Genomic DNA, 18,596 nt, shown 5'->3' with positions numbered 1-18,596 from the left:
CATTTTCTTCCCTCTGTAACTATCAGTGTCCAAATCTCCTGTTCTTATAAGAACATCAATCATATTGGATTAGGGCCCACCCTAATACCTCATTTAACTTAATTATCTCTTTAAAGACCCTGTCTCCAAATACAGTCACATTTTGAAGTACTGGGGATTAGGACTTCAACATATGACTTTGGAGACTCTACAGCTGAGCCCATAATTATGGCGTTTACATTTCCTTATGGAGCTGTAATTCCACATTTGATTTAGCTTATTTCTCCTTTATTTTTTTCAATTGTTTTTATAGTTTTAAAATTTATTTTTGGAATTGGAATCAAAATCACATTCATACATTGATGTTAGAGGATGTGACTCTTAAGCCTCTTTAAAAAAATTTTTTTATTGAAATATAGTTAATGTACAATATTTTATCTTACAGGTGTACAATAGTGATTCACAATTTTTAAAGGTTATACTCCATTTATAGTTATAAAATATTGGCTGTATTCCCTGTGTTGTACAATATATCCTTGTAGCTTATTTTATACATAATAGTTTGTACCTCTTAAACTCCTAACCCTATATTGCCCCTCCCCCTTCCCTCTCCCCACTGAAAACCACTAGTTTGTTCTCCCACTGTGAGTCTGTTTCTTTTTTAATTATATTCACTGGTTTATTGTTTTTTTAGATTTCACATGTAAGTGATGTCATACAATATTTTTCTTTCTCTGTCTGACCTATTTCACTTAGCATAATCCTCTCCAAGTCCATCCATGTTGTTGCAAATGGCAAGATTTTATTCTTTTCTATGGCCGAGTAGTGTTCCACTGTATATATATATACCACATTTTCTTCATTCATACATTGATGGATACTTAGGTTGTTTCCATATCTTGGCAATTATAAATAATGCTACTATGAACATTGGGGGTGCATGTATCTTTTGGAATTAGCATTTTTGTTTCTTTCAGATATATACCCAGAAGTGGAATTGCTGGATCACATAGTAGTTCTATTTTTGTTTTTTTGGGAAACCTCCATACTGTTTTCCACAGTGGCTGCACCAGTTTACATTCCCACCAACAGAGTATGAGGGTTCCCATTTCTCCACATCCTCACCAACATTTCTTATTTGTGTTCTTTTTGATGATAACCATTCTGACAGGTCACACCTGTGATATCTCATTGTGGTTTTGATGTGCATTTCCCTGATGATTAGTGATGTTGAGCAACTTTTCATATGCCTGTTAGCCATTTGCATGTCCTCTTTAGAGAAATGTCTATTCAGGTTTTCTGCCCATTTTTTCATCAGATTGTTTTTTTGATGTTGAGTTATATGAACTGTTTATGTATGTTAGATATTAACCCCTTATCAGTCATATCATTTGCAAATATTGTCTCCCATTCAGTAAGTTACTAAAAGCTTTTGCACAGCAACGGCAACCATAGCTTCTCTGATTTTGACTTCCTCCCTCACCAGCAAAGGTCCTACTCCATTATCATAACTAAATCTCTCGCCAATATCCTAAATTTCTTTCCTTGACTAAACCCCCATGATAATAAGTCTGTCTGCCTTCCCTGTGCTTGCCCTGAGTTCTGAGAGATGCGAGATTACAGAACAGGTGGATCATGAGAAATGAATAGTCACCAGCTTCCCTTTGCAGCCCTATCATGCTTCTTTCCCCACCTTGCCTTCTCTCTCCACAACTTCTGTGAACCTCTACTCTCACCTCCAAACTCCCATTTACTTCCCCACTTACTTTCACCGGACAACCGACCTCACCTCCTGCTTCACAAAGAAAATAGAAACTTTCTGAAGAAAACTATTTTAGCTTTCCACCAGCCAATCTTCACCCACCCATATCTGATCCTGTCCTTGTTTAATATTTTAACATTTTATTCATCATACATTCTTTGCATTAATTTTAATCTGCTTAGAGATTGCACTAAAATAGTGTTTATCTTAATTACGGAGGGTTTTTTTTTTGGTGCCTCCCTAAATTTGGTGCCCTAGTTGAGTGCCTTATTCGCCTCACTGTAGCCCCGGCCCTGCTCCATCCCTCACTCCCTCCTTCCCTCTTGCATTTTCTGCTGACTCTCACCGCATACTCTGAATTCTGCAACCCCACCTCCTCAGGAGCCTAGAATTTTGTGCTTTCCACTCTCTCTTCTGTATCTTCAATCTTTTCCTTGCAAATGGACCTTTCCCTTCTGTATTTAAATGAGCTCAGCTCAAAATGTTCCAACTGAAAAAGCCAAACCAAAACGAACACCTCCTTCAACCTCAGAACCCCTGCAGCTGCTGCTCACACTCTCTCCTCCCCTTCAGAGCTAAACCTGTAGAAAGTAGTGTCTCTTTTCCCATGCCACCCACTCCTGATACAGCCTACCCTAATCTGGATTCCACCCGCACTGCCCAGGGCCTTTCTTTCTCCATCGAGGTCATCAACTATCTCCATGTGGTTAAGCCCTGTAGGCTCTTATCAGAGCTCATCCTGTGTGACCAGCATCCAACATTACTGGCCATAATTTATTTACTGAAACACTTTCTTACTTTGGTCTCCATGACAACAAACTTGCCTGGCTTCCTTCCTTTCTCTCCAGCCATTCTTTCTCAGTCTCACTGGTCCGTCACCACTCTTAATCATTGAATGCAGGAATCCTTTCAGGGCTGGATTTTAGACCTTCTTCTCTTCTCTCATATTCTTTTCTCAGTTTAGACTTTTTTAGGTGTTCCTATCCATTCCCAGGTGTTCTTATCCATTCCTCTAGCTTTGTTTACCATCCACTTGCCGATGACTCCTAAACATATATTTCCATCCAAGATCTTGGTGGATCTCAGCACCAGATCCACATGACCAATTGCCTACTCACGAACACCTGCAAGTCCACACATCCAAAAGTGAACTCATCATCTTGACCCCCAAAACCTACTGTCATTTCTTTTCTCAGTAAATGGTTCTAAAAACCACATAGTTGGATTCACTTTGGGGAGTCACTTTTGACTTCTTCACCTTCCTTAATCAAAAGGCTACAAAGCTTCGAGTGATGTGGGTTGTGCTGACCTCTGCAGTTTTAGCAGGAAATACCTTCTATCTCCTTCCATACTTAACTTCTTTGGGTACCTCGACACCCCATGCTTGTTCTTATCTGAAAGTGTTTCCAGCCTAGTTCCTCTCATTGTTTAGATCAGAGATTAAACTTCTTCTCCAGAATGTTTCCCTCAAATCCCCAGATTTGGTTAGATTCTGCTCTTTATGAGATCTGCTTCCTTCCTTGGTATGTTTTTTTTTTTTTTTTTAGAATAAAGATTCGACTGTGTAAGAAAAAGACCTTAAATGGCAGTGGCTTAAATGACATAGAAGTTTGTCTGGGAAGTTAAACCTTGGCCCTGTAACTCAAAGATGTCCAGGGCCCAGGGCCCTTCTGTCTTGTTGCTCCACTATTCCTAGTATGCCATCTTTATCCCCATGTTCCAGACAGCTCAGCACTCTGTGTGCCTTCCAGCCAGTGGAAAGAGGGAAAAATTGAGAGGGAGAATGGGCCTTTCCTCTTAAGGTCACACCCAGAAGTCATGCCCATTATTCATGCTTATATCCCATCTGTTGGAACTTAGTCACATAACCACACACTAGTTGCAGAGGAAACTGAGAAATATGTTGTTTTGGTTCTGTGGACAGTTAACTATGAACAGTGAAAGTCTATTGTGGTTGAAAAAGGGGAGATCAAATATTCAGACAGCTAACAGTTTCTGCCACAATCCTGGTGAAACCCACGTATCCATGCACACTCTCTTCCTGCACAGAAAGCACATTCATCCCTTCCCCGGTGGAGACCACCCCTGGATTCTATTCAGCAAGTGCATCCAGCTCAGTGTCTACAATCGCTGAGGGATGTGCCATCCTCTTCATCAGGCTCAGATCAGGCTCTTCTTGGTCCAGCCACTTCTAAGCCAAATGACACGTTGTCTGCTCTGATCATACCCAATATGAACTAGAAGGAGCAGGATAGATATAATAAGAATGCTTATCTGGGGGAGGAGGAGAAAGAGGAGGAGGAGGAAGGAAGGGAAAACATAGGTAGTCACTGGGCCACAGAAATGACTAATTCTGCTGAGCAGGAACTGGATAAACTCCTGTGGCCAGCACTGTTTCTGCTATCAGAGAGATGGGGAAAGGAGGGGGAGTCTCTCCCACCTTTATCTTCTGTGGGTCTCATCTGATAATACCTGTTTCTCTTATATTTGCTTGGTATGAATGTCTTTGCTATGTAAAACATTTGAAAGTTTAAATAATTTTATTCAGTTTAGATATAAATACGTATGTATGCCACATATATGAATATATATGTATATATATGATTTGCGAGTTAAATAATGCCTTGTTCTAGTAGTTTCTCTTCTTGTATGGTGTTACGCAATTGCTCAAAACATTTGTGGGAACTGGTACCAATCATGTCCTATCTCATCCTGAACACAAGCAAACAGGGTCCTCTGCTTTGCCCACAGCATCCCCCTGCATAATCTTGCTGACATGCACAGGCCAGCATGACAACTCAATGATGGGGGAGGTGTGTACAAATTTTGACCCTCTCCTTGAATATATCATCCAAGAGGGCTTCTCTGGTGGCGCAGTGGTTGAGAGTCCGCCTGCTGATGCAGGGGACACGGGTTCGTGCCCCGGTCCGGGAAGATCCCACATGCCGTGGAGTGGCTGGGCCCGTGAACCATAGCCGCTGAACCTGCGCGTCTGGAGCCTGTGCTCCGCAACGGGAGAGGCCACAACAGTGAGAGGCCCGCGTACCGCAAAAAAAAAAAATATCATCCAAGAAAGTTTACTTTGCACATTTTTATATGTGCAAATATATAAAAATATTTGTTTAAATAAACATGATTAAACCTACCTATTAAAAGATTTCAGATTTATTTTGAATTTGAGCAGAAGAAACTCAATTTGGGTTTTTGGTATATAAAATAAAATGGATTTTCTGTTATAAAAACTTCAGCTATTTACTTACCATTTGAATTATAAATGATTCATTTGAAGGTTATTGTAATTCAGCTGAGTCAGACTGAGAAATAAGAAAAGCAAAGTAAACATTTCAAATAGGTTGTATTTTTAAAACATGTATAATTTGTATTTGTACTTTTGTTCAGCTTCCTAATGTCCTTATATTAATGTCCAATATATCAGAAACTCATCAAATGATTTTGAAAATTATAGCTTTTCTATGATTGCAAAAAGTTATGCGTATTCAATTAGGAAAATTTTTAAAATGGAAAGATGTATTCCATTGAGAATTTGATAGCAATAATACCAGATAGTCTCTCTTTTTTTTTTTTTTTTTTTGGCATTACGCGGGCCCCTTTTGTTGCGGAGCACAGGCTCCGGACGCGCAGGCTCAGCGGCCATGGCTCATAAGACCCAGCCGCTCCGCGGCATGTGGGATCCTCCCGGACCGGGGCACGAACCCGTATCCTCTGCATCGCCAGGCGGACTCTCAACCACTGCGCCACCAGCGAAGCCCCGGATATTTTCTCTTTAAAGACCACCCACGGGCTGTACAAGAAGTTAGTTTCTTGAAATGCCACCAGAGGGCGATCAGTTCAAAAATTCATCTATCTGATTTATAAACAGGCTTCTGTGTTGCGGAGGTGCCGACAGGTTTTCAGTTTTAATTTGGAAAGACAGAAGAAAAAAAAAAGAATTAAAAAACCTTTTCGTTAGTAGAAAATATATCCAAATAAGTGTTCAATTTTTTAAAAGGTTCATCACTACCCTTCTGGGAACCTAATTATTATACATTCCTGAATATAGCAAAAATTTATGGAGTGCTTACTTACTGTTAATTGTAATAGGTGTTGTTGATAAAACTTGGTCCTGACATTTTAGGATTAATATTTTCTCTGGGAAAAGAGGCGTACATAAACAAATGAATTAGGATCCAGTATTTTGTGTACCACACTAAAAATCTTCAAATGCTGTGAAGGACAGGATTAATTCTGCTAAAAGCAAATAGGTCAGAAGAATGCTTCACAGAAGAATTGAACCTTGCAGAATGAGTAGACTCCTCTGAACTTTCAGGTTACAGTGGTGGATTGAACATGTGCAATTAATTTGCCTCCCTCTTGAACAATCAAAAATAAGAAGTGTTTTAGGACCTAAGCCCACACGGATTAGAATAGGAGAAGAGACAACAGCAACAAAATTCTGGAAGCTGAAAAACTTATGGATTAGTGGTAAGTGATTTAACAGACCTGAGAAAACGAACCTCAGGCTGTCAGTGGGAAAGCTGAGAAACCAACAATAATCACACAGCAAAATCTTTAAAAGGCATGATTTGTAGGCTCCTTAAGTAAGGACTACAATTCCAGGGCTGGAGCTAAAAGGGAGAAAAGAGCTAATATAAAGAGGACCAGGATGAAAACTGCTTGAGAAGAAATTAGAGCCCTAGACCCTCCCTCACCCTGGTAGAAGTCTGGATGTTTATTCTTATTGAGGGGGATTAAGAGATCATCCCTTCGCCAACCTCTTCCCCCTACTTGGTCCCCAGAATGTAACAGCTAGATCTTTACTCTTTAGGTGGGAGATTGGAAGACTCTTCCCTGGAGAAATCTGGTCATCCAAAAAGAAAACATTTAAAGGTTGATGTCAAGGTTTTGCCAACAGCCTCTCTACCAACATCACCCTATAGTGAAAGTCAAAAGCTCAGAGTTTTTAATCGGTTTTTAAATTTCCCAATCTTAATTTTGAGCAGACCACCAAGGATTACCAGATAGCTGATGAAAGCCTGTTGTATAGAAGATAGAGACCAAAACAAACAAGCACAAACAGAAGAAGCATCTTGGAGGAAACAGAAATTAGTCAAGAATTAAAAGCAACAGCTATAATCATATCCTCAGACAGAGAAGAGGGGATATTGCATCCATTAAACAAGAACCAAAGCTATGGAAATGGAAGAATTGGGGGGGGGGGGAAGCAACTGCAAAGGGCTCTTGGAAATTAAAATCATGGCAGCAGAAAATAAATACTTGTGCTGTCCAACGTGCTAACCACTAACCCCTTTATTGAAAAGTAAATCACTTAGATTTAACAAAATTAAAAATTCAACACCTCATTTGCACTAGTTGCATTTCAAATGTTCAAAAGCCACATGTGCCTAGTGGCTAAGGTGTTGGACTGCTCAGATATAGAACATTTCTATCATTGTAGAAAATTCTATTGCTAGCACTTGAGAAAGTACATTTGAGGACACCTCACATGAAGTAGAAGACAAAGAGAAAAGATGAAAAGAAAAAAAAACCCATACAACCATCCAGGAGATCAAACAATTGAATAACAGAAGTTCCAGAAAGAAAGAAAGAAGAAAGAAAATGGAGGGAAGAAAATAATCAAAGAAAAAATTCAAGAAAATTTCCTGGAATTGAATGATGTAAGTTGCCAGACGGAAAGAGCCCTAGGTACTTAGCCCAATATATCTGCTCTGAGGCATATTTTTGTCAAATATCAGAAATCCGGGGGTAAAAAGAAATTATTCATTTCCAGACAGGAAGAAGTAGTAGTATACCCAATATTAGGAAACAGAAAAGCTTCTGACTTCTCAATAGTAACCTTGGAAGTAAAAAAACATTGGAGCAATATCTTCCAAAACCTGAAAGAATATTGCTTGCAATTTAGAATTCTATACCTAATCAACTATTGTTATATTTATTGAGTAGAAACAGGCTTCTCAAGATAATCCATAAGATACTTAACTGTTAAAAACTTAGCTGTCATTCAATCTCCAGGAAATGTGACTTTCAGTCACAGAATAAGTCACAGAATAAGACGACCATGCTATTATAAAAGCATTGAATTAATTTTTTGTTCTATAGACTATGCTGATTGAAGAAATTGGAATTTGCCTACCAGAGTAACTGACCTCACTCGGCTTGTGTTAATTGACTTCTTACACCATTATGTAGGTGCTTCTATTAGTCAGAAAGCTCCAGGCTCTGGGGCTTTGTTTTCTGTTTCATCCTGCTCCATGTAGAATGTATCTTTAGCAGACTAATTCTAACTAGTTAGAATTCAAACACAACAGGAAAACTGTTCCTTCGATGTACTTGAAGTACTTTCATTAATAATGAAATAATATTATTGCTATGTTTACACATATTTGAAAACAGCTGTGGGAGTTACCCAGGGCAGTTCTGTGCTCCCCACTTAATGGAGTAGGAAAGTTGCTGCCAAGAGATTCAGAGAGCGTTCATCCCAGGCTCTCATATCTGGAACTTGACTGGTCCAATCAGAACAACATCTTCTACTCCAAATCAAATGAAGGTTTTAACTTTCTTTGGAAAAGAAAACATAAAAGGAGACCGCAGTTATATAACAACAACAAAAATCATGTCTTTCCCAATCTATGAAAGTATTTGTTTTTAAAAAACAATACGCCTTTTTCCCTAGAAAAGTCATGCATGGAGGAATCATTCCAAGAATGTGGACAGCGGCCCTCCTCACAGCCCTCTCCCACCGTAGCTTTCAGGGGTTGGAATGCTGATGCGTCCCTGTCAGAGGCAGGGGTATTTACTTTAAGTGTCATAGGCGTGGGGTCTCTGTTTAGAGATTCAGTCCGTTGAGGAATTGCTTTCTCCTCCACCAGGCCGGCCCAGCATGGTAGTCTGAAGCTGCTTCTGCTTGGGGGCTGCACCACTTCAAGAAGCAGGGTGGTGGAGAAACCACCTACAGGTGTTGGGGAGGGCAGCTGAGGGAGCAACGTCAAGTTCCCAAAGGCGGTGGCAGTAATGCCTGAAGCAGCGCCCTCTATCTCATGCCAGCATCAGTGGTGGACAAGCTGTGGGGGGTCTTGTGTAGGTGACAGCAGCAGTGGTGTCCTCATTGGACTGGCTTGTGGTTCTGGCAGCCGTCCAGTGTCCTTTGACTCTGTCTCTAAGCCTGTTCCTCCAGCCTGCTCACAGGAGTGGGAGCTCCAGAGTAGCCTTTGAATAATGTTCTTCCTTCCCAAGTTATCAGAGTTGGATTCTGTCACTTGCAAATGAGATCCTTGCCAGGTACAATTTGAGAGATTAGAGACACTCTGATCTAGCTCTCAGGAGGGAGTGCATTCCCCTCTTCTTCCTTGGATTTGCCCCATCACATTGGGCTGCTCTGGAGGCTGTGACTTGGACTGAATTTAGAGGAAGGAGGCCCCTAGAGGCTGCTCATCCCACTGTTAGGAGGCAGCCCCTTGGATCTGCCTGTAGCCTCGGCCAAGTGAATCCTTCACATCATTTAGCCCAGCTCACCATACTAGAGGCTTAGAGCTAAAGCCTCTCTCTCTCTCTCTCTCTCTCTCTCTCTCTCTCTCTCTCTCCCCCCTCTCTCTCTGTTCCTGGTGATAGGAAAGGAGTGAAGTAACAGCTTGACTCTCCCACCCTGTTCTTTCAATCTCAATACCACAGATCACCTTATCCCCTTACACGCACCAGGTAGACTATGCATTATACATGAACATCCTAGTCCATTTCGTGCAGCCCTTAGGGCCAGAAAAGTGCTGGCTACACAAGTCTGGGATTAGTATTTAGAGAACATAAATGGATAGAAATTAAGATATAAGATATTCTGAGAGAAAATAATGAAGCCTAGTATGTGCTTTTGTGGGGGAGGATTAACAAGATACAGGTTCAAGGCTGGAAATGTCAAAAAAGACTGGGAACAGATTCAGTTATGAACATTGAAAATCTTTTCAGTCCCCTCCTCGTCTATGTTCAAAGAAAAACCCCTCTAAGAATATGAAATGATTTTTTGTTTGCCTTTTAGAATGTGTACTTCTTCCTGGAGTGCAATGTTGTGTATGAATCTTCAATCCAATATTTTTTATTCTATTAAATAATAATAAGATGACGATGATGACATAGCAGCTATTTATTGAATACTTTCTATCAAGCACAGTGCTAAGTGATTTACACATATTATCTCACTTAAACCTGACACCTGTATAAGGCAGGGGCTATGACTAATCTCCTTTGACAGATGACATTGAGTCTTAGATAAATTAACCAGCCCAAGGCCATACCATGAAGTTAATATTCCAGGATGAATACAACATCCTAGCCCAAACCTCCTTTGTGGAAGCGTCCATATGTATTTAACTACTTTGTAAAATCTCTGGACTGGCTAAAGGGAGTTTTGTTTCCAGTTTCCAGTTTAGTGTTCTCCACCTTGACTGCACATTAGAATCACCTGATGAGCTTGTAAAATTGATGCTGGGGTCCTACTCCCACCAATGAAGTCAGAATGCTGTGGCTAGATAGATATCAGTATGGAACAAATTAAGCTAACTGTATGGATTGAGATGGGAAAAGATTTGTCGATGGAAAAAAAAAAAAACCCACAACCTAAAATTTGGAAGTTATGTTTTATTCGGTGCCGTTACTGAGGACTATAGCCTGGGAAACAGCCTCTTAGGTAGCTCTGAGGAACTGCTCCAAAAGAGGTAAGGGAGGAGCCAGGATACACATAGGAGTATTTGCTGGGGAAAAAAGGAAACAAACAAGTAGTCAAACATCAAAAGATTACTGCTAATCACACAAACAGACATCTCCAGTTTATTATTTTAGTGTTTTTCTATGTATGGGAATATGCAAGAGCCTGGGCTCATTGAAAATATTCCTTTGATATGCCTTTTTTTAAATAAATTTATTTATTTCATTTTGGCTGTGTTGGGTCTTTGTTACTGTGCGCAGTCTTTCTCTAGTTGCGGAGAGCAGGGGCTACTCTTCATTGCCGTGTGCGGGCTCCTCACTACCGTGGCTTTTCTTGTTGCAGAGCACGGGCTCTAGGTGCGTGGGCCTCAGTAGTTGTGGCACACGGGCTCAGTAGTTGTGGCTCGAGAGATCTAGAGCGCAGGCTCAGTAGTTGTGGCACACGGGCTCAGTAGTTGTGGCCCGAGGGATCTAGAGCGCAGGCTCAGTAGTTGTGGCTCACGGGCTTAGTTGCTCCACAGCATGTGGGAACTTCCTGGACCAGGGCTGGAATCCGTGTCCCCTGCATTGGCAGGTGGATTCTTAACCACTGTACCACCAGGGAAGCCCTGAGATGCATCTTCACTACCTGAGGCTGGTCTCCTGTTTTCCCCACCCTGAATCCCCTCAGGGCACACCGCGGGGTGGCCTGGGTGGCAGCTGCTGCGGCTCAGGGCTTGATGGGGGGCAGAATTCAACGTTTACCAGGATGGCGGGCAACATTCTTTGTTTACTGAAATGGCAGGCAGCATGTTTTTGTCCACAGATTGCACTGAAAATATGATGGTAGATTCATGGTTAGGAGAATGTGAGTTTAGAGGGAGAAGGGGATGGGACTACACAGGCAGCTTTTAGCTTCGATGAGTGGGAGGTTGAGTGGAGGGGATATTGGATAATGAAACAAATGTAGGGTCACTGGGTTTCTATTTCATAACAAGATTGTTATAAGTATCCTGAGCCCTGAATTCGGAAGGAGAAAACTATTGAAATGTACAGGTAATTCGCAAAAATAATGTCACGGGGGACAGATAGTATACAAAAATAAGGACATAAAATTAAAGTCAGCTAATAGTTACTTGTCAACTGAAAAAAAATGCACCACCTAAAAGTTGTGCATTATATTTTATTCGGTGGACATTCTGAGGACTTCAAGCCCGGGACACAGCATCTCACATAATGCTGAGAAACTGTTCCCAAGAGGCAAGGGTGGGTGGGGGGATAGCTAGGATATATAGGAGTTTTTACAACAAAAGAGCAGGTATTCAGAACATCAAAAGATTACCGTTAATAAAAGAAAACAAGGAGGCCGTGGTGGTGGGATGAATTGGGAGATTGGGATTGACATATATACACTAATATGTATAAAATAGATAACTAATGAGAACCTGCTGTATAAAAAATAAGTAAAATAAAATTCAAAAAAATAACACCACAGGAAAAAAAAAAAGAAAACCAGTTATCTCAAATTAAGGAATTTAGTGCTTTTCTCTGTATGGGAAGATGCAAGAGTCTGGGCTCACTGAAATCATTCCTTTGGTATGCACCTCAGCTATCAGGGGTCAATATCCTGTGTTTTCCTCTTCTGAGTTTCTTCAGATGCACCATGGGGGTGGCTGCAGCAGCCGACTGCTAGATGTGCTTGGCAGTCAGCAGCCCGTTTGCCTCCATCCTGAGTTCCCTCAGCGCTCACCATCCAGGCGGCTGTAATGTGCTTGCTTGATGGCTGCAACATCCTTTGTTTACTGATATGGTAGGCAATATTTTAGTTCCCATACTGAAAAAAAATGAATTCCAAAGGGATGGGCCTAACCATCCATATTTTTGAAAGGTTTTCCAGTATCAGTGTGCAGCCAGGGTTGAGAATTCTTGCCTCATCTCTTTCCTCTTAATTCAGTCTTCCTTCTTTGGACAACTCCGTGTCACTATTTGGTAGATAGCATATAGAATCTGCTTGGAATTTGTGTTATTTGCATACAAGCAAATGGCACTTAACCCTGCAGAAGAGATGCTGTGCTCGAGCTGGCTTGACATGGTTTCTACAGACAGGCAGCTGTTTGGAGATGGAGAAGCTGAGAATTCTGCATCTCATGCCCCAGTTTCATGCAGCTCATCGCTGGCCTCCTTTTTTGCTACTGTATTATTCCCCATGACTGAGTTCCTAAGGCATCACCTTGCCTTGGGACCAGCTGCACTTATAAAATGCTTAGAAAAGCTTTTGGAGACCTAGCCCTTTTTTGTTTGTGAATACGCAAGTCATTTCAGCCTCTCTTGAAGTGGCAAATTCTAGGAAGTTACTCTTTTCATTGTCATCAGTTTACCACCCTTTGACTTTAAGACAGTCTCGTTTTCAGCAATTTTGCCTTCCATTCTTTGATTCAAATCTCAAGTCAATTTATGAAATACATTATGTTCCTATTGGAGTTCTGTCTTTAGAACAGTGGTTTCAAAGGTAGGGTGGTTTGGAATTACCCCTAGGGAATGTTTCAGAAATCTGTGTGGGAGAGAGGATTAGTTGTCACAATATTTGAGTACTGCTGTTGGTATGGGACAGTTCTGTCAACTTTCGAATACCCCATCAGATATTTGTGTAAGAAAGTCAGATAAAATGAACACCCTATTTATGATTATCTGAGCCTAGAACCCAACTTATTTTACACAAAATATTTTTTGCATGGTTTTAATATACACTGAATTTCATGAATGCAACTACAGTGTAAAAAGAGGAAGCTCACACTTTGTTTTTCTTGCTTTACTAAGAGTTATTTGTCATTTCAAAAAACGCTATCACCAATTTGGGATATTTTACTTGCCCATATGAGACACCTATATCAGCCTTCATTTGTGGCTGTCACTTTCATATGTGACTCTACACGTAAGGGACTCTACATCATGTCCCTGTACCGTATTATTATTATTATTTTAGACAATTTATTCTTTTTTTATTTTTTTTACATCTTTATTGGAGTATAATTGGTTTACAATGGTGTGTTTCTGCTTTATAACAAAGTGAATCAGTTATACATATGTTCCCTATACTTTTTTTTAAAATTTATTTATTTGTTTTTATTTTTGGCTGTGTTGGGTCTTCGTTGCTGTGCACGGGCTTTCTCTAGTCGCAGTGAGCGGGGGCTACTCTTCGTTGCGGTGCCTGGGCTTCTCATTGTTGTGGCTTCTCTTGTTGTGGAGCACGGGGTCTAGGCACGCGGGCTTCAGTAGTTGTGGCGCACGGGCTTAGTTGCTCCACGGCATGTGGGATCTTCCCGGGCCAGGGAACGAACCTGTGTCCCCTGCATTGGCAGGCAGATTCTTAACCACTGTGCCACCAGGGAAGCCCTCCATATTATTATTAATGACTTCCCCTTTATTTCTCCTTTATATTTTAGTTAGAGCATTGATTTTTTAAAAATTATGTTGTAGGTAAATGACATTACCTATGAATTGCATTTTAGGACAGTTAAGGAGGCATTACAAAATATTTGTGATAAAAGTGAGCACAAAGTCTAATAGGGTTGAGAACTTTTCTGTTAGAAGGAAATGAAGCCTTGCTTTTTAGGCTGGATCCAAAGGACTCTTGAACCTCAACTCTGTATTTAACATAAGAAAGTGTTATATTAAGCGCTGCAAGTGTTTTCCAAACAATATCTGCTCAGAAGTACAAAGTTTCAAAATAAATGGAACATTATATAATTATATGCAACAATTATATAGATTATATGTGCATTTTATTGTATGCACTGTGTATATGTATATATCCATCTATATATCTAGCCATATCTATCTATATATATATATATCTATTTATAATATCAAGGACAGTGCATGCAATTGTGTGAATACGAGCTAAGGTGCAATACTTTTCCCTCATGTAACTGTTTGAAATAAGCATTAACTCTTAATTCCAACATTTCCCTCTAACCCAAAGAGAAGGGCATACTTAAAAATTTTTTTCAGTTGAGTTAGCACCATGCAGGACTTCATCATGAAAACATCCTTGTCATGCTGGTCTTTCTTCAAGTCCTGCTCACCAGGCCCTCCCTTCCTGACTAGGCCCTAAAAGGGAGAGTCACACCCATGGAAGAAAGCAGCTCTTGGCTTTCTTGAGAGGCTTCCTTCCCCACTCCGGTGGAAGTCTGCTTGTTTTTTGGCAGTTGCCATGGGAGCGGTGTGTTTTGCAAGGGTGACTCCATCACTAAAAGAGCTGAGAAGCATATTTCAGCCTTCAGTGCTTCAAACCCCGAGGAATGAAAACAGTCTGTGCAATTTAAATAGTATAAATCCCAATGCCCCCAAGGGAAGCGGGAGTTTATTTTTAGGCTACAAGCACTGCCACCCAGGCTTTAGGAATGACAGACTGAAAGTCCAGATTGGTGTCGAAGTGCGTCTGTTGCGTTGCCGGGCTTGCTTCCCAGCCTCCCGGGCCGCCTGCCCGTGCACCCTATTAGCCACGGCTGCCGTTCGCAGAGCGGGACTCAGAGCAGACCCACTTGCTCTGCATCTTCACCATCCCTGGTGCCGGGGTGTGGTGCGCACGGCCAGTGGCCACACGCGGCGCTGGGCTGGCAGGTGGAGCCGGCGCTGTGGGATGCGCGGGCCCGGCCGTGTGGCCACAGTGATCACCAACCAGATAGAAGAGGCACCTGCCAGCACGTGGGAGCTGCCCCTCGTGCCCAGCACCCTAGTGGGAATCAGAGGGATCCTGGCGATGGAGGGCGCCCGAGGCCAGCTCTTGCCAAGGCCGTGCCAGTGGATGAGGGCGCATCAGGTCCGCGCCAGCTCCTATCCAGGCAAGACCTGGCCGGTCCCCAGATAGCTGTATATACAAACTAGATAAGGAAGAAAGGCATTCAGTACCTTACCTTATAAAACATGATTAGGGCATCATAGTCCTGGCTTGGTTTTGAAATGATAGTTTTCAATTATATTATGTTATTATTGGTCATTTATTAGTACATATAAATATTAAAAGCCAACATTAAGTTATTTAAAAATTAATATACTTTTTAAAAGGGCAGCTTCAGTTTTACAGAAAAATTGAGCAGAAAGTCCAGAGAATTCCATGTGTCCCTTCTCCCCTCCCCAGTTTCCCTCTTAACATCTTGCATTAGTGCAGTAGGTTTGTTACAATTGATCAGTCAATATAACTACATTATTATTAACTGAGTCCATAGTTTACATTAAGGTTCACTCTTTGCATTGCACTGTTCTGTGGGTTTTGACAAATGAATGTCATGTATGGATCATTACAGTAGCATACAGAATAGTTCCACTGTCCTAAACACCCCTGTGCTCCACATATCCATCCCTCTCCCAACCCCTGGCAACCGCTGATCTTTTGTGTCACTATAGTCTGGCCTTTCCCAAAATGTCATATAGTTGGAATTATATGGTATGTAGCCTTTCCAGAGTGGCTTCTTTCACTTAGCAGTGTGCATTTAGGGTTCTTCCATGTCTTTCACGACTTGACAGTTTTGGTTTTTTTTCAATCACTGAATAATATTCCATTGTATGGATATTCTATAGTTTGTTTATCCATTCATCTATCGAGGGATATCTTGGTTGCTTCTGATTTTTGACAATTAGTTATCACCCCTTTTTAGTATCTGTAATTAAGAGCTTACAAATCAGAAGTCATCTTAATACCAGTATTTATTAGTCAAACATGATTATCAATGACATTCTGCATCCAAACACATTTGGACACTATGATGATACTCTTACATTGTTCTAACACCTCTTCTGCCTTCTGTTCTTGCACAGATCAGGTACACAAAGAAATATTTTTAGAAGTTTAATTATTATAAAAATGATACCTTTTACATTGAAATACATCAACTATACTTCAATTTTTAAGTCTCAAGCACAAGAAAAAAACAAAAACAAAAAAAACCCCAAATTAAAAAAAAGGATACCCACTTCAGGTGAACATTTTTTTTCAAATATGGAATATATAAAGTGAGAAGCAAGTACTCACTCCCACACTAGTCCCCAGCCCCATTCCCACACCCCAAAGGTAACCACTGTTAACATTTTTATATGTATCTTTCTAACTACTTCCTCTTCATATACAAGCATTCCTGTATATTATCTTTTTTTTTTTGGTAACAAAATATATATTTTGTTACCTTTTGCAATATATGTGTGTAAATGATTTCTAAAGAAGGTGTCCTGCTTTTGTTTTTGAGAAAGTGCATTTGAAAATATAGTCAAATGGAACACATTTTAAATCCTCCTTTTGGCATCTTCAATAGGATAGAGACTTTTGATTCCCTTTCTCCAAAATGTTACCCTGTTCCATGGTCCCTAGAGCTACACTAAGTGAGCAGTACACTGATACCACTCCTGAGCAGGAGAGAGTTTGGAAGTTGGGCTTATTCATCTCACTCCCAACTGCAGATTCCTAGATCAGCCATCATTTATCTTCTCTTATTCTCACTACATTCTTGGTGATGTCACCCCTTCCCCAAGAAGCGACTTGTCTCTTCCCTGGTAACCAAAGTTCCACTCAGAGTTTCTCATATAGTTTTAGCACAATAAATTCTCTTATGGGGGGTAACTTTTAATTTCCCCATGTACTAATAGCATAAAGGCTGTTTTTGTTTTTGTTCTAAGCCTGTGCACTTCCCTCAGGTATCTATCCTACCAAGCACATCTGCAATTCTTTGGAAAATGGGAATAGAAAATAATAAAAGTTCCTAAACTCCAGGAGGGGAAATAATAACCATAGGAGGGGCTCAAAGGGTAACCAAATATTCATCATTTCCATATAGAAGGCCCAGTTGCAGAAACCACTCCCTCTTATAAACCATTGCTTTTGCAGTGATCATTTACAATTGAAACATCTTTTTGTAGAATAAAATATGAGTGTTTTTACATTGGGTCTTTGGATCTCTCAGAGGATGTTTTATTCTTTTAAAATCTGTCTTGAGTACTCAGGTTTGAACATCATGTCTTATTAAACTGTGTTGGGAAAAGGATCTCCTCTCAGTGGGTGCTCTCAGTAAATGAATAAGCCCCTGCATTGGCACTGGGGTTGGTTCCATTGACAGAGCCTTTTCACAGAGTCAGCTGCACTCTGTAAGTCTGGTGGATGAGCAAAACCATAGTTCAGTGAGAGGCCACTTTACATAAGAAATTCCTGCCTGAGAAATTCCATTCAGTTCTTGTGTGTCTGTTTCAGTAGCCTCTTGAACATCAACTAAATAAAAAAGTGGAAACCAGAGAGGAAAGAAGCCAAACAATGGGCATCAGGAAATATAAACCATCCAGGGAGTTAACGGTAAGGGAAGAATGATGGGTTTCATATGATGCATATGGAATATTAATATTTCATTTATCTAAGTTGTATAGATAAATGTGTATAATTAGGAGAGATTAGGGGTCATCTTTTTTTTTTCCCCAATCATCTAGCACTGTTACCAGCAAATGGTCACATTTGTTCTGTTTCTAACCACTACATGTGTAATACAAGGAACTGAGGTGGAAGAAAATACTACAATGGCTCTTCTATTTGTAAAATCCCTAAGCCCACATGTGCCACAAAAATTAGGGCATATGTAAGTGGTGGGGTGACAGAACAGTAAAGTCAACTCAGTGCATAATCACATGGTCTTGTTATGTTCCTAAATTCCTAAAATCAAGTAGGTTAGAGGGGACTATTTTCCAGGGCCAAGTCTCTGGTAGATAAATTACTAAACACCATGAATTACTTGGCCAAATGCCTGTATCACTGTTTAGATTATGCTTTGATACAATAATTAAACAAACAATTTGGTCACTGAACAGCCCATTTGTAAGTACATGCGGGCTATTCATTGGTATGGAAGGTACTCTGCGACCCTGAGATTCTAGGATACTTTTGTATATTTCCAGGATGTCCACCCACTTGGTACAAACTGTCCGAAGGGGACAACTAGCCAACTGCTCTTCCAATGAGCTCCGTGTACCACAGCAATTCAGTCTAACAAGTACGAGTAACCTGAAGATTTGTTGCTACTTCTTAGTTTGAAATATCTTCAGGTTCAAGATCTCTGGCCCTTCTGTATTCACATCAGGTTACATGAACAAAATCAAACACCTCCCCTTAGTTAAACAGGTCAACAGCCTGCTA

The sequence above is a fragment of the Aethalodelphis obliquidens genome, unplaced genomic scaffold (genome assembly GCF_003676395.1).
Source record: "Aethalodelphis obliquidens isolate GAN/ISIS:26980383/991018 unplaced genomic scaffold, ASM367639v1 scaffold25, whole genome shotgun sequence".
NCBI lineage: Eukaryota > Metazoa > Chordata > Mammalia > Artiodactyla > Delphinidae > Aethalodelphis > Aethalodelphis obliquidens.
Note: the sequence above shows the minus strand (reverse complement) of the source record.